The sequence below is a fragment of the Sus scrofa genome, chromosome 1 (assembly GCF_054392235.1).
Source record: "Sus scrofa isolate SSC_HxYL_T2T_F1_AM1 chromosome 1, Sscrofa_HxYL_maternal_Yorkshire_Landrace_v2.0, whole genome shotgun sequence".
Taxonomy (NCBI): Eukaryota; Metazoa; Chordata; class Mammalia; order Artiodactyla; family Suidae; genus Sus; species Sus scrofa.
Window position 1 is genome coordinate 114,841,450 of NC_139383.1, and position 14,716 is coordinate 114,856,165.

Below are 14,716 nucleotides of genomic sequence, written 5' to 3' on the forward strand. Positions count from 1 at the left end.
GTGTATGATGAGACACCCTGCAAAAGGTCTGGCCAACACATGTCCCTTGCATATAACTCTCAACTCCTCTCTCACTCCTCACCTGCTGCATGGTGATTATGTCCTGGTCTCTGGCTCCAGACCCAGGCTTCTATAGTCTGTCCTCTGATACTGGGATAACACTCTGCAAAGTGTTTTTTCTCTTTGTTTCCAATTAGATTCAGCCAATAAGAGACAGTAGAGGAATAGAGGAGAAGGGACTTCTGATATATGTTCTTTGAACAGCTTTGTCCCAGTAATGGCACCCGACACCAGTTCCTTTCAGCACTCTCAGGACCAGCTCCATCACCCCCCTCATGGTTTTCCTCATGGACCCCAACTGTACAGTACTGTACCAGGAGAGTCTTCAAGATGGGGTTGTGGGATGGAGGGGACTGTTCTGGTTCTATGCCTGGATTTGAATGCAGTGCTGGCATCTACTAAAAGGAATAAAATGTGTCTATTTCATGGCAAGCAGCCGCCTCTCAATTGATTGTGTCTAGTTGTGATGAAGTTCCTATTAAGCCAGTGTCTTAGGGGACCCAATGATTGCTGAACCTGGCCTGCATGGTAGCAAAGTGAGAGGCAGTGATAACAACTGACAACAGTTTTAAGGACTATGAGGTGAATGAATTGAATGAATTGGGGGAGTAATAGGAGGACAATAACAAGTTCAGGCCTTTAAACTCTCAGTTCAAATGATAGTGAGAAAGCTCAAGGACTTTTCCTATGGTAGCTCCCCCACACCAAAAAAAAAAAACCATAGGGCTGACCTCATTGAAAATCAGACTCAGAATTTAGTTGAGATGATTGCAAAATTACCCAGACTCACCAAATATCATATGTGAAAGTCAGGGCATTGATTGGGGAAAACGGGGACCCTAACACTTGACAGGTGACTTCTGAGTCAACTGAATCAAAGGTGAGAATCTTGAACCCCCAAAAATCTTAAATCTTGAATCATCTGAGCCTCCCTTACCAGTGAGAGTAGCTCATCCTCCTGGGTTTGAGAAAAACAGCTTCCCTTTGCTTGAAGACGCTGGAATAATCTTACTTGAGGCAGCTGTCTTGCAAGAGATTGTCTTTTCTCCTCAAGACTTACCCTAACTACCATTCACTGTCCCCAGATCTGTAACTAAGATCATATCTCAGCAAGTTCCACAGGGACAAATACAATGTCTGATCAGGGAGGAGATGGCTTATACTAAAAAAAAAAAAAAAAAAAAAAAAAAAAGTACGCTCTTATTCATTTATAATGACAGAAAGCTAGCATATGTGTGGGAATGATGTCTAAGAGTGTTAGATCAAAGATGATAAATATGACATTGGATTGAGCTGAATTTATTGATATGAATGCACTTAACAGAGACTCTGAATTTATCGTAATTGCCCACTTTCTTCTTAGCTCTCATCCACCCTCCAACCTCCTCAACTACCACTTCCATCTAGTCCTGTCCCTCAGCTCACCAACAGCAATTCCTCTTCTTCTTGCTTCACCTCCTGAATTTCACCATTTCTTTTTTTTTTTTTTTCTCATTTCTCTTTTCCTCTTTCCTTTCCCTCTCCTTCTGTTCTCAAGACAAGAAATGGTAAAAATAGTGTTACTGGAGTTCCTGTTGTGGCTCAGCGGGTTAACAACCTGACATAGTTAAGAACTCACATCGGGAAGATGCAGGATCTATCCCTGGCCTTGCTTAGTGGGTTAAGTATCCACCGGTGTTGCCCTGAGCTGTGGTGTAGGCCTCAGCTTCAGCTCCGATTCAACCCCTAGCCTGGGAACTTCCATGTGCTGTAGGTGTGGCCATAAAAAGAAACAGAAAGTATAGTGATGATAGTGATAGGCCTATATCAAGGGAAAGGAAATTCACATATTTAGAAGGACATTTAGAAATGAGAGTCCGTTTCAGCAAGTTCCAAGTGTATAAGTGTATTCATGTAGCTGAAACACCCCCTTCAGATTTTTCACCACAGTTTCTATTCACTTTCTTTTTTTCTTTTTTCTTTTTTTTGCGTTTTCTATTTTTTTTTAATTTTTATTTTCCCACTGTACAGCAAGGGGATCAAGTTATCCTTACATGTATACATTACATTTTTTCCCCACCCTTTGTTCTGTTGCAACATAAGTATCTAGACATAGTTCTCAATGCTACTCAGCAGGATCTCCTTGTAAATCTATTCTAAGTTGTGTCTGATAAGCCCAAGCTCCGGATCCCTCCCACTCCCTTCCCCTCCCATCAGGCAGCCACAAGTCTCTTCTCCAAGTTCATGATTTTCTTTTCTGAGGAGATGTTCATTTGTGCTGGATATTAGATTCCAGTTATAAGTGATATCATATGGTATTTGCCTTTGTCTTTCTGGCTCATGTCACTCAGGATGAGATTCTCTAGTTCCATCCATGTTGCTGCAAATGGCATTATGTCATTCTTTTTTATGGCTGAGTAGTATTCCATTGTGTATATATACCACCTCTTCCGAATCCAATCATCTGTTGATGGACATTTGGGTTGTTTCCATGTCCTGGCTATTGTGTCTATTCACTTTCTTATTCTCATCCCCAGTTAGGGTCTTAAGTATCAGGTCTTTTACAGATGGGTCAGCTAAAGCCTAGAAATGTTCAGTCATCCTCCCTCTGCTTTTTCTGTTGTCCTCTGTGGTTTTTCTCTTCTATTTACCATTAAAAATTATAATGTTTTATTTCCATTAAGGATTTGATTTTTGTTTGCTTTTCTTTAATGATCTAGAACAGAGTCACAATTTTATAGCAGAATTTTAGGGGCAAATGCATTCCAAGTAGCAAGTATCCAACTTCCAAGAGAATTTGAAATAGATCCCCTTTTTTCAGTGGAGCATTTGCATGGATCATCCTTCAAATAATAGTAATAAAGGAAATCAGTACTTAGATTAAATGGTTAAGATCACAGATTTGGGGGCCAGAACACCTGGGTTCAGATCTCAGCTCTGACATTTCCTAGCTGTGAGACTTTAGGCAAAATGTAAAGAATCTCTCTAGGCCTTGGTTTCTTCATTGGTAAAATAATACCTATTACAGGGTGATGTGATAAGAATTAATTGAACTAATGGATATAAAGGAAGGACAGGACTTGGCACATAGTAAGCTATAAAGGGGTAAGTTTTATTATTAACAGCATTTTGAGAGCATTGTTTTTAATCCTGACTTTGTTGGTAGGAAGTTAAAACTTACAGCCATCAACTGACATGCTTTAGCAGCATGGCTGGTAAATGAAAAAGCTGAGATTTGAAACCACATCCATTAGATTCTAAAGTTCATGTCCTGTCTATTAAGCCTTGTGGCTTTCCTTTTAATAATCAAACATACAGAAGTAGGTGTACCACATAATGGAACCCACAGATTAAATAACTTCCCATATATAAGAGTTTTCATTCACATAGTGGCTTTTTTTTTTTTAATTTGCAAGGTATTTTAAATTGCTAAATAGTATAAATTAAGTTAATCAGTTTGGGACAAAATAATTGTTTTATTGATTATTTGGAGCAAAAGGAAGAGAAAATGGGGGGGCAAATCCCCTTTATTTTAGGATAATCCTTAAAAATGGGCCACAAAACTTCCTCAAGGAATCACATGATTTTTTACTTCTAGGCTCAGAACTAGTCTCTTGTTGATGCTCTAGTCTCTACCTCATCTCATGTTACTCTATGGAAAGAGGAAAAAAAAATCATCCCTCCTAATTTATAACTTATTATACAAAAAAGAAACCTCTGAATGTTATAAATTTTTAATTTTTTTTCATTTAGCTGATTCTCTTGCTGAGAAAAGTGACTGCCAAAGAACTGTGCCTAGTATGAGCAATAAACATCAACAGTATCTGCTGCATTAATAATTTAAACATAAATAGTCAAACAAAATGATCTGGCAGGTCCCACAGGTGAATCACGCCGAGTTTTAAAGATGCTGGTATGTTTAAACCAGGCAGCTTTTAAATGAAAATTTTATCCCAACTGTGGTCAGAAAATGTGTTCAGAAGATCCTTGATTCAACATCCATTATACTCCTGCCCTGATCTTACTCTCTGCACCAGGATACATCCCTACCCAAGACCTTGTGGTATGTCTTATCCATAAGATCAAGTTCAAGGCTCTCACCTAAGTGGCTATATCCTATCTATCCTGAACCAGTGTTCAGAATGGACTTCTGACTGGTTGGACATCCACCATTCTGACTTGTTGGTGTCTGTACCTTTTTTATTAGTTATTTAAAATGCCATTGCATTAGTTTTCTATTGCTGTGGCTAAAAGTTGCCACAGGTTGAGTGATTTGACACAACGTAATTTATGATCTTACAGTTCCATAGGTTAGAAATCCAACACAGGTCTCCTTGGACTAAAATCAAGGTTTTGACAGAGGTATACTATGTTTTAGCGTAATCAGGAGTAGGATTAGAGTAATCAGTAATCAGGAGTAATCTATTTCTTTGCCTTTTTCCTTTTCTAGAAGTGCCCACAATCCTTGGCTTGTGACATCATTCCTTCCTCTTCAAAGCCAACAATAATGGATTGAGTCCTTATATCACTTTACAATTCCGATTATGCCTCCCTCTTCTACTTGTAAGTACCTTTGTGAATACAATGGGTCCACCCAGATAATCCAGGAATACCTCCCCTATTTTAAGGGCTAGCAACATTAATTCCATCTACGATCTTACTTCCCTTTTGCCATATATCCTAACACATTCACAGATAGGAAAGATTGGGATACAGACATCATTAGGGACCATTATTCTGCCTGCCACAACTGTTCATGCAGTTATCCCTGCATATTCTCTACTGCTCATCCAAACATGCCCTTTGCTGAAATCAAGCTAAGCTCCCCATTGATTCACAAGGTCAATGCATTCTGCCATCTCCATGCCTTTCCCTAACTGCTTCTTCCTTCTAGCTCCACCCTTTCCTTTTCTCTTAAATTCGGCCTATCTTTGCAGCTCCAGCTTAAGTTTTGCCCCCCACACAGCACTTTTCCCATTTCAGACTCATCTTGTATTTATTTTATCCCCTCTTTTCTGATCTGCCATTAGAATTTGATTATGTGGACATATACAGAATTGTCAATGGTTTTCTTATGTACAAAAAGAGAAATTGTATACCATTTGTCTTAATACTCACTCACAATTTGTCATTTAATTGTTCCTGCATTATTTTATTTATATTTGTTTTCTCTTCACATTTGAACTATAATCTCTTTGAAATTAGAACTATGTCTCATACTTCTTTGGAATAATTCCCTCTCAGTTTTCACTTGCTCAAAAGATAGTGGGTCATTCAGTGTTCATGTAACTGGGCAGTGCTATACCTGATATGGTTGGTTATTTCATTGCAAGCAACAGAATTACAATCTGGCCAGTTTAAGGAAAAACATTAATTTATTAGAAAGATAGTGAATTCAAAAATCACACAATGTAAAAAGCAGACAAGCATCGGGAAGTAGAGAGTGAAAATGACTTTAGAAATGCCTGCAGTATTGGCTATAAGTCAGTGCCTGGAAGTTTGGTTTGGTGACAAAATCCCAGGAGAAGTATTATCCTGGCTTAGGCCATGTCTTTACTTTGTGAATGGGAAATGGAGCTAACAAAGATACTTTGATTGGTAGCCCCCAGGACCACATAAAATGTGGGGAGAGCAGTTTCTCAAAAGACAGGATGCTCATACCAAAGAGATACTGTCTGGGCAAAGTGACCAAGGCACACGAAACTTTGTTATTAGCTGGCATTGTCAATAAAAACAAGTAGAAACAATATAAAATGTATGCAATAAAACACAAGTATCAGTGACTTTTAATGGGTTATAGTCTGTATTAAAAACTTCACCTCTATTCTCTAAGTAAGCAACTAACTACCCTTAATATTGTAAAAAAGTAAATCTTTTTATAGAAGTAACATCAACAGCTACTATTTATTGAGCGTATGTTATAAACCAGGTACTGTACCTAAATGTACATGCATTTTCTCATTGAATCTTTATGACAACTCCTGGAGTTGAGTACAGTTATTGTTTTCTTTTGATGATGAAGGAAGTGAGGCACAGAGAAGTTATGCAAGCACTCCATGTCTTGTATATGTTAACTGTAAAGGAAGAGCAGTAATGGGGTGAGGCAGAAGAGATGCAAGGGGAGAGGTACACCTATGTCATTTGAACATCAGTGACATTTGAGAAAACCAGGTTTAAGGAAGACAACTTTAAGTGGTTATTCATTTAACTATGCACTGTGCTGGAGGCCAATAGGGAACAGAGGGAAGAGCACCAAATGTCTAGTGGGTATAGACTGATACTTGAGGAAATGATTGCAGTGCAATGTGAGAAGCCCTACGCTAGAGCTCCCTGTATTATGTAGAAAGAACTCAGAGAGACCCGTGACCTAAGGAATGAGAGAAAAAGGGAGATTAAGGGACTTTTTCCAAGAGGAGGTGAGTCTTGAAGAAGACATGGTCATAGTCAAGAAATGCATGTAGCTGAGAGGGAGTCTAGTGTATCTAGTATAATGAGGTATGATGGAAGCATATGAGTCATGGAGGGAATTAGAATGAGAATGACAGATTAGACTGAAAACCTGTCAAAGTCAGTCTTTAAAGGTTTTGAATGCCATACCAGGACATCTGTTTCTTAAACTAGAAGCAATGGAGAGATTCTGAATATGTTTAAAGCCTGTGTGTTAATGACAAGATCAGAGGACACTCTGAATACTGGACTAGAGTTGAGGTGACCTCCATCTTTCTGATTTAGGTAGCGGGGCAGATGTGGTACCATTTACCCCAGGATTGTATTTTAGGAGGAAGAATGGGTTTGAAAGGAAATGAAATGAGTTGGGTTTGAGGACCTCTTCATGTCAACATCCAACAAAAACTTGAAAAGGTAGGGCAGAGCTCAGGAGGCATCAGTATATGGGGAGCAAGAACACACAATGATGGAGAAGGTTGGAGATGGAATAGTGGACGAGACTACACAAAGCAAATATGCAAAGTGAGAAGAGAGAAAAACCATAAACTCAGGAGGAGGCACCAAGACTGAAAGATAGGAAGAGGAAGATAAGCTGGGCAAGACAACTCAGAAGGAACTAAAGGGTTAAGACAAATGTTAAAAAAAAAATTGTGATAAATCAAGAAAAGTAGGAAGTGTTAAGAACACAAGTTGCTGCATACCCTTCAACCCAGAGGAGAACTGAATCTTTTCCATAGGATCTGGCTGTTAGGAAGTTACTGGTGATCCTACTGGTTTAGTTGGTGTTGCATGGTAGAGTCAAAGTCCAGTAGTTGAGTGTAAAGGGCAGTTGAAGAATTAGAGGCAATGGGAGAATATTGTTGAGAATGAAGGAGAGAGATAAGTAGTGGTGGATTGAAGGTTAGGAATTGTGTTTCTAGGGACAAAGAAAGAAATGGGGATGAGGGGTTGGAATGAGGTTGAAAAAGGGGAATTGGCATCCCAGTTGGAACTTGTGGTCCAGAAGAGGTGGCACAGCTCTTTCCCAGAGACAGAGATACTCTAATTCTCTTAAGGCTCTTTTTCTTCCCTCGTCTCCTTAACTTCTCTGACCTTTTCAAATTCAGTCCTATTATGGGGATCATTACTAATATGCACACAAAGCACCTGGCCCTGTGCTGGTTACATAACAGAAGCTCAGATAACCTACTGTCCCTCTCTCCTCATGCCTCTTGGGACTGGACCACTCTTCCTTCCTATTTTCCCTTTGCTTGTGAAGGAGATGAAATGCCCCAGGACCAAAGTGCCAAGATTGACAGCTCAAGTAGCTGTGGCACATTCATTGTAGGAAGGCTGTAAGAAATAGTTGACTTAAGCTCCTAAATTCCATTTTAATGACAATGGACTTCCTATCGGAAACATCCTCTCCCTAGACTTCACAGAGTTGGCCTGTGAGGATATTCAGATTCTTTCTTCCACCCTCCTACTTTTTCGGGTCAGAAGTGAACAGAGTTTGGGTAGGTCATATAGTCCCAGACAGAAAATGCTAATGTGAGTAGCAGGTCAGCCTCTAATGAAATAAACAAGGAACATAATTCTGATTGTGTCTGTTGCATTTGCCTTGCTCCAATCCCAAGTGATGGTCACAGTGGCAGAATATAGGACGCTAATAAGAAACCAGAAAACAAAGATGTGTAGAAGTAACATAAGTCATCAAAACCACAGTTTCCCAAGGAATACTGGTCCAGTGAGATACCCTGTGAAAAGAGGATCCCTCAGTCCAATAAATTTAGGAAACACTATGTATAATACTAACAACACATTTGGGCAATAAAGAAAGTAATTTGTAAAAGCCATGCATTTTGACAAGTTATTTGATCATGGACTCTGTTTTTAAAGCCACAGTTTTAAAGCCAGATTTTTAGAGCCACATTGGATAGAACAGCTATAGAAAAAGATTTGATCATGTTAATGGTAGTCATTCAAAAAATTCTTTAAAATTAATTTTAGAGTTGATATTCCAACCTAGTTTGGTACATACCATCTCAAACAATCCAGAATCAAGAATGTCTATAAATGGGCTTGTTTTTGGTGGCTCTGAATGGATCACATTTTTATAGCATTGCAAATGTATCTTTTTAAACCTATTTCTGGGAGATAGTCTTTGGTGGGTATTCCATTTGGTTCGCTATCCAATATTCACAAATTGCCATCTTTTTCTGTTTTACTTTATCCTAAATATATTCCATAGTATGTTTTCATAATTAATATGCAAATAGATGTATAGTTTGTAATTAATTTCTACTGGGCACAGTGAAAAACTTGAAAACCTCAGCGTGGAGGCATCTTTTTTGGTAGAAGTTCAATGAAATCCCCAAATGTCTTTGTTTTTGCAATCCATAATTTGCAGATTATTAATACAATAAATCCTTGTTGTCTGCAAGAGTTGGCATCATACCCACAAACTCCTGTGCAGAAAGCCCACAAACTGAAAATCTAAATGGAAAGAAAAAAAAACCATGTGGTTTCTGTGTATGCTCATTACCTGCTTCTGAAACCATAATATCTCGGCCTTTTATAGATCTTATAACAGGCTCTGCAGGAAGCAGCTGCAGTCATTAGCCATAGGACAGACTAAACACACAATCTGTGTGGAAGGAGGCCTGAATCCGCTTGGTCTTTTGGACCCCCAATTTTAGGCACAGGGAAGAGCACCATCAACAGTCCATTTTGTACATGTATTTAAAATCAAACAGAGGGTAACATATTTTATAACTTAAAGGGGTTTGAGAAATCAGAGTCCAAACCCTCCTTCTGCCTTCTGTGGTGCAACGTTTGGATGGATTAAGGGGGTTGCCCATGATCCCATGTCTAGTAGGTAGGAGACACAGCTAGGAGGATTCAGAACCAGTTCTGGCTTCTGTGCCTGTGTTCTTTCTATTCCCCTCCAGTGGCTCTTTCAGAGACCCTGGGAGAGGGACACAGCAGAATTTGGTGGCATCTACCCACACATTTGGTACCACTGAGCTTCCTCAAATTAGACATGGAACTATAACCCCCAAGACTCCCAACCCAGCACGCCTCTCATTACACCCTGCTGAGGAAGACACTAGAATGGAGACACCCCTTCCCAAATCCCAAGTTCAAATTCCCCACAGTAGGGCCTTCATTTTGAAATCACCCAGCTTGTCACAAATTCAGCTAGACTAGTGGGGGTTAAAGCACTGACAAAACCAGCCACTCCGCAACAGAAGTCATAGTTGCTTCAGGAGCTAGGGTTCACCTTTCTGAGAGCTCTTTGGTGCCAACCCAGAACCAATATCCCAGCGTTGCTGGAGGGGATGATGGCGCCCTGCATTTCTGAGAAGATTTAAAACCGAGATCCTAACTGCTCATCATCATTAAAAATCTCCAGGCAGTTTTCATAAGAGCAAGGGGGTGGTTGCCTGAGGTTTTGGCTGACAGTCAACCCAACTAATTACATTCTGTCTACTGTGTCCTCCCGCAGTTTCAATTGGATGTGTTATTATTATTTTTTTTAACTTCCTGTCCTAATCTGAATGTAGGGTTGCTATGTGTTCTTAAGCAGATGCTGCTGTTCTTCCTGGTAAGAGAGGCTTTTCAGATTTGGTTTTTTTTTTTTTTTTTTTTGGTATAGAAACTTTTTGAGACTTTAAGTAAAAGACATCTTCTAAATGATCCTAAGATCCTGGTACTGAATAAATTTTCAAGGCAGTGTCGGCAGGTAATGAGCTATTTATATTGTTATTTTCTCTCACCAAGCATTGACATGAGCAGACATGCTTAACCCCAAAGTGATAATGTCCTACTTATAGACAGGCAGCATCACAGCCCTTAGCTTTCCTGTCTCTTCCCCTTCCTTACAAACTCTCCTGTGGCTCTTCCTTATTGATGAATTTCATGGACAATCACACATTTTGTGGCACAGTTGTAATGAGAAAATGTTAAGCTAGTCTTATCTACCTGTCTGTCTCTCTGCCCAGCTATCTAGGTATCTGTCCATTTTGCCTGAAGTCAGATAAAGAAGAGAGGGAAAAAAATTGTTGAAATCTTGACCTTTTTTTCGCAGACTCTTCTGTGAACTCTAGCAGGTGTAGTCATTTCATCAGTGGAGTAGGAGTTGTTTGGTGGGAGGTCAGAAACCAGGAGACAGGACTTTTATTCCTTCTCTCCCACCCACATTGGCTTCCAGTTCCATGACCTCAACCACAGCTCTCTCTTCTCTGAACCATACGCCTGCCAGCACTAAAGAGTTGAAGAGGGTGCCAATGGTGGGTCTTCCAGGACTCTGAGAACATATAATTTTATATACCTTCCTCCACGTTGGAGAGGTAGGAAATATGGGCTTGTACATAAAACATTTATAACTAACTTTACTGATGGCATTTCTGTATTGATTAAAAAAAAACAAAAAAACAAAATAAAAACAAAACAAACAAACAAAAAACAGGAGTTCCTGTTGTGGCTCAGCGGGTTATGAAACTGACTAGTATCCATGAGGATGTGGGTTCGATCCCTGGCCTCACTCAGTGGGTTAAGGATCTGGTGTTGCCATGAGCTGTGGTGTGGGTCACAGATGCAGCTTGGATTCTGTGTTGTAGTGGCTGTGGTGTAGGCTGGCAGCTGCAGCTCTGATTCGACCCTGAGCCTGGGAACTTCCATATGCCATGGGTGCAGCCCTAAAAAGAAAAACTCAAATATTTTAGTTAAGCAGATTAAAAATTACTGGCTACTGTGATAATCTATGTGGGAAAAGAATTCAAGAGAATGGATATGTGTATATGTATAACTGGGTCACTTTGTTGTACAGCAGAAATCATCACAGCCTTGTAAATTAACGATACTTCAATAAAACTTAAAAAAATATATAATGGCTAACATTTTGAGAGCCTTACTCTATGCCAGGCACAGATCTAGGCTCTTTACTTGTATTAACTCATTTGATCCTTACTTGTTAGTCCCACTTTAGAGAAGAAATAGAGACACAAAAGGGTGGTTTACCCAAATGAGGAAGAGAGAGAGCCAGGATTCATAACCAGGCAGTCCAATTTGAAGTCCATGATCTTCCCAACTCTGCATTGCTGCCTCCCTTGGGGACAGGCACTTTATAAACTCCGAGTCACCTCAAACATTTATTCATGTCCATTGGAGTAAAAAATGTTGTCCCTTAACACCTTCATCCTCAAATAAGGATTTAAAAGAAGAAAATAAGATTGTCCTATGCAGTTCAACTATAATCTACATATGAAGAATCAAAGCAAAAGTATTCAAGCTCATTTTTAAAAAATAGAAGACTTCTGAACTTGTTCTCTCTGGCTCTGCATGAATATGCTTTTTTAAAAATCCTTTTCTTTTTTCTTTCTTTTTTTTCTTTTTTGATTTTTAGGACCACATGAGCAGCATATGGAAGTTCCAAGGCTAGGGGTAGAATTGGACCTGCAGCTGCCAGCCTATGCCACAGTCACGGCAATACTAGATCCAAGCCTCGTCTGCAACCTTTACCACACCTCGTGGCAACGCCGGATCCTTAACCCACTGTGCGAGGCCGGGGATCCAACCCACATCCTCATGGATACTAGTCAGGCTCGTTTCCACTGAGCCACAATGGGAACTCCCTAAAAATCCTTTTTTTACTTCTCAGCATGGACTTGGTTAAGACTCGAGTCTCCTTTGTTTCACAGCTCCCCCACATTGTCTCTATTTTCCGGAAGGGATGCCAAAAAATAATAAACAATATAAAGGATAACTTAACTTTAAAAAAAAATGAGTCATTTGAAAGGGGTTTGGTTGTCCTTGAGTCAAATGTTGCCAGTGCCTATGGGTACTCAAACCAGAAAGGAGGATCTTCTGGACAAAACTCTACTCAAAAAAAAAAAAAAAAAAAGAAAGAAAAAGTTGTATTGAAGTATAGTTGATTTACAATGTTGTGATAATTTCTGAGGTACAACATAGAGCTTCAGCTACACATATACACGCATCCATTCTTTTTCAGATGCTTTTCTCATAAAGACCATCATAGACTATTGGGTAGAGTTCCCTGAGCTGTAAAACAGGTCCATATTGGCCAGTCATTGCACATACCAGAGTGGGCATATGCCAATCCCAAATCCCCAATCCATCCCTTCCTTCACCTGTCCCCTTAGGTAAGCAAAACTCAACTTTGTTGCTATGGTGGCATGTGTGTCCCTCTGAAGAGAATGGATGTCTTGAGTAGCTTGGCTTGAGCAACCTATCTTTAAACCATTGAGTTACATCCCTTTGTACTGACTTCAAGCCCATTAAGCTTCTCTCTGTTGACTATTTGGCCTGTCATGGCAGTGCCTACAGGGGGATAAGATGCAGCCAGCTAACATGAGTATCCCTTTACAGCTTGAGGTCAACCAATTATTGGCTTTTTTTTTTTTTTTTTTTTTTTTTGCTTTTTAGGGTAGCATATGGAAGTTCCCAAGATAGGGGTCAAATCAGAGCTGCAGCTGCTGGCCTACAACACAGCCATAACAATGCTAGATCCAAGCCGCATCTGCAATCTACCCCACAGCTCATGGTAATGCTGGATCCTTAACCCACTGTGCAAGGCCAGGGATCAAACTCACATCCTCATGGATATTGGTTTCTGCTGAGCCACAGCAGGAACTCCCCAGTTATTGGCCTTCTGATTAAATGTAGCCTCAGGAGCTGTGCTCAGGTGAGCCTATCCTTGGAACCACCCCTTCACTGTGACTGAAAAGCTCATCTCCTAATTCTGAAAGCAAAGGACCACACCCAATCCCACAGCGAGTCCATGATGGAAAAGGTACCTCTGGTCTCTCCCCATCACATGTCTCTGTATCTTGGACCCTGCACATATATTCCTTTAAACTTCCTCATCTGTAGTATGAGGTACTGTATGATCCCAGTAGAAAGTCTCAACAGATGTGTCTCTCAATCCCGGTTTGACACCTTTGGTACAATAAGCTGCCGTTGTTTTCGACAAGGGATGAACATAGCAAGACATATTTACTCCCACAGGTACTTGTTGATGTTGACATTCACATGTGTGCTTCCATTTGCAAGACAAAAAGAAGTATCAAATATGAAATAGTAAAACTAGAAGTGTGGAGTTCGTATTTATCAGAATATGATAAATGTCAGGATAACAAGCCTCTCAAGGGAACAAACAGTTTCCTGGAGCATTCCTGCCTGCCAGGCCGTGTGTGAGGCACAGAGCAAAAGCTCTCATGCCTCCTCTTTGGCTGAACATCGCTAGTGATTTAAAATTCAGACGTCGTGACACCCGTGACAAAGGGATCTTGAGAAAGACGTCCTCAGTGCCTCTGAGATATTTCCAGCTCGTTGTAAAGAAGAAAATGAAGAGGAACCAATTAAGATCAAACTTTCTACATCTCAGCAACTGTGGGAAGTATGTACAGAATTGTGATTGGAGAAAAAACAAAAAACCCCAGCTTGAGTTGGGTTACGTATTATATGAGAAGGGTGTTTTGAAGTCATTGACATTTCAAGAGTTAGCAGAAATAATTAGTCTGGATGTTAGCTCTATTTAATTCAGTCTCAGCACAGATCAGAAATTAAAATGTTAACCAACTAGCTTGATGGCCTGTTTTGAGTTAGGCAGTAAGTGTTTAAGTGAAGTCTTAGTATCCAGTGTGGTGCTGATGGGTTGGTGGGATACAACAGTGGTCCCCGCCTGTAGATTCTTACAGTCTAGTAAGACTGATTGATAGAAAGAAACAGCTCAAAAATTCCATCTCCACATCCAGTGTGAGGTCACATCAGTGATTCTCAATCAGGGGCAATATTGCCTCCCAGGGGACATTTGGCAATTTCTGGAGACAGTTCTGGTTGTTTCAGCCAAGGGTGTGCTACTGGCATCTAGTGGGTAGAGGCCAGGGTTGCTGCTAAACATCCTACAAGACAGCCCCCACAACAAAAAATTGTCCGGCCTCAAATAACAGTAGAGGCCACACATGCGTACTCTACACTGTTGCAGCATGGTTTCGTACTAGAGAGAGTAGGGAAAGTTCCCAGGAAGGGAGACCTGAGATGGGGCTACAACTCCGGGAGGACAAAAACTCTCAGAGGACTTGCATGGGCCAGGAAGCCCTCCCCGCACCCCATTTCACCCCTAGAATTCTTAGCCGCTGCCTAACTCACTACGCTCAGCAGTGAGCTCAACTTCCTCTTCACTCTATGCTATGAGCACATGTCCAGGTTTAACTAACATTTAATTAAG

The 14,716-nt window shown here is 40.3% G+C and overlaps 1 long non-coding RNA gene across 1 annotated transcript in view; it reads left to right on the plus strand.

Annotated features, from left to right (window-relative positions):
* LOC146406306 (uncharacterized) overlaps positions 1-7,134 on the plus strand; it is a 419,026-nt gene extending 411,892 nt beyond the window's left edge. Inside the window, exon 4 of the long non-coding RNA XR_014809195.1 lies at positions 4,490-7,134. This is a non-coding gene — a long non-coding RNA (uncharacterized LOC146406306). The remainder of the gene's footprint in view (positions 1-4,489) is intronic.
* Positions 7,135-14,716: the final 7,582 nt, after the last annotated feature.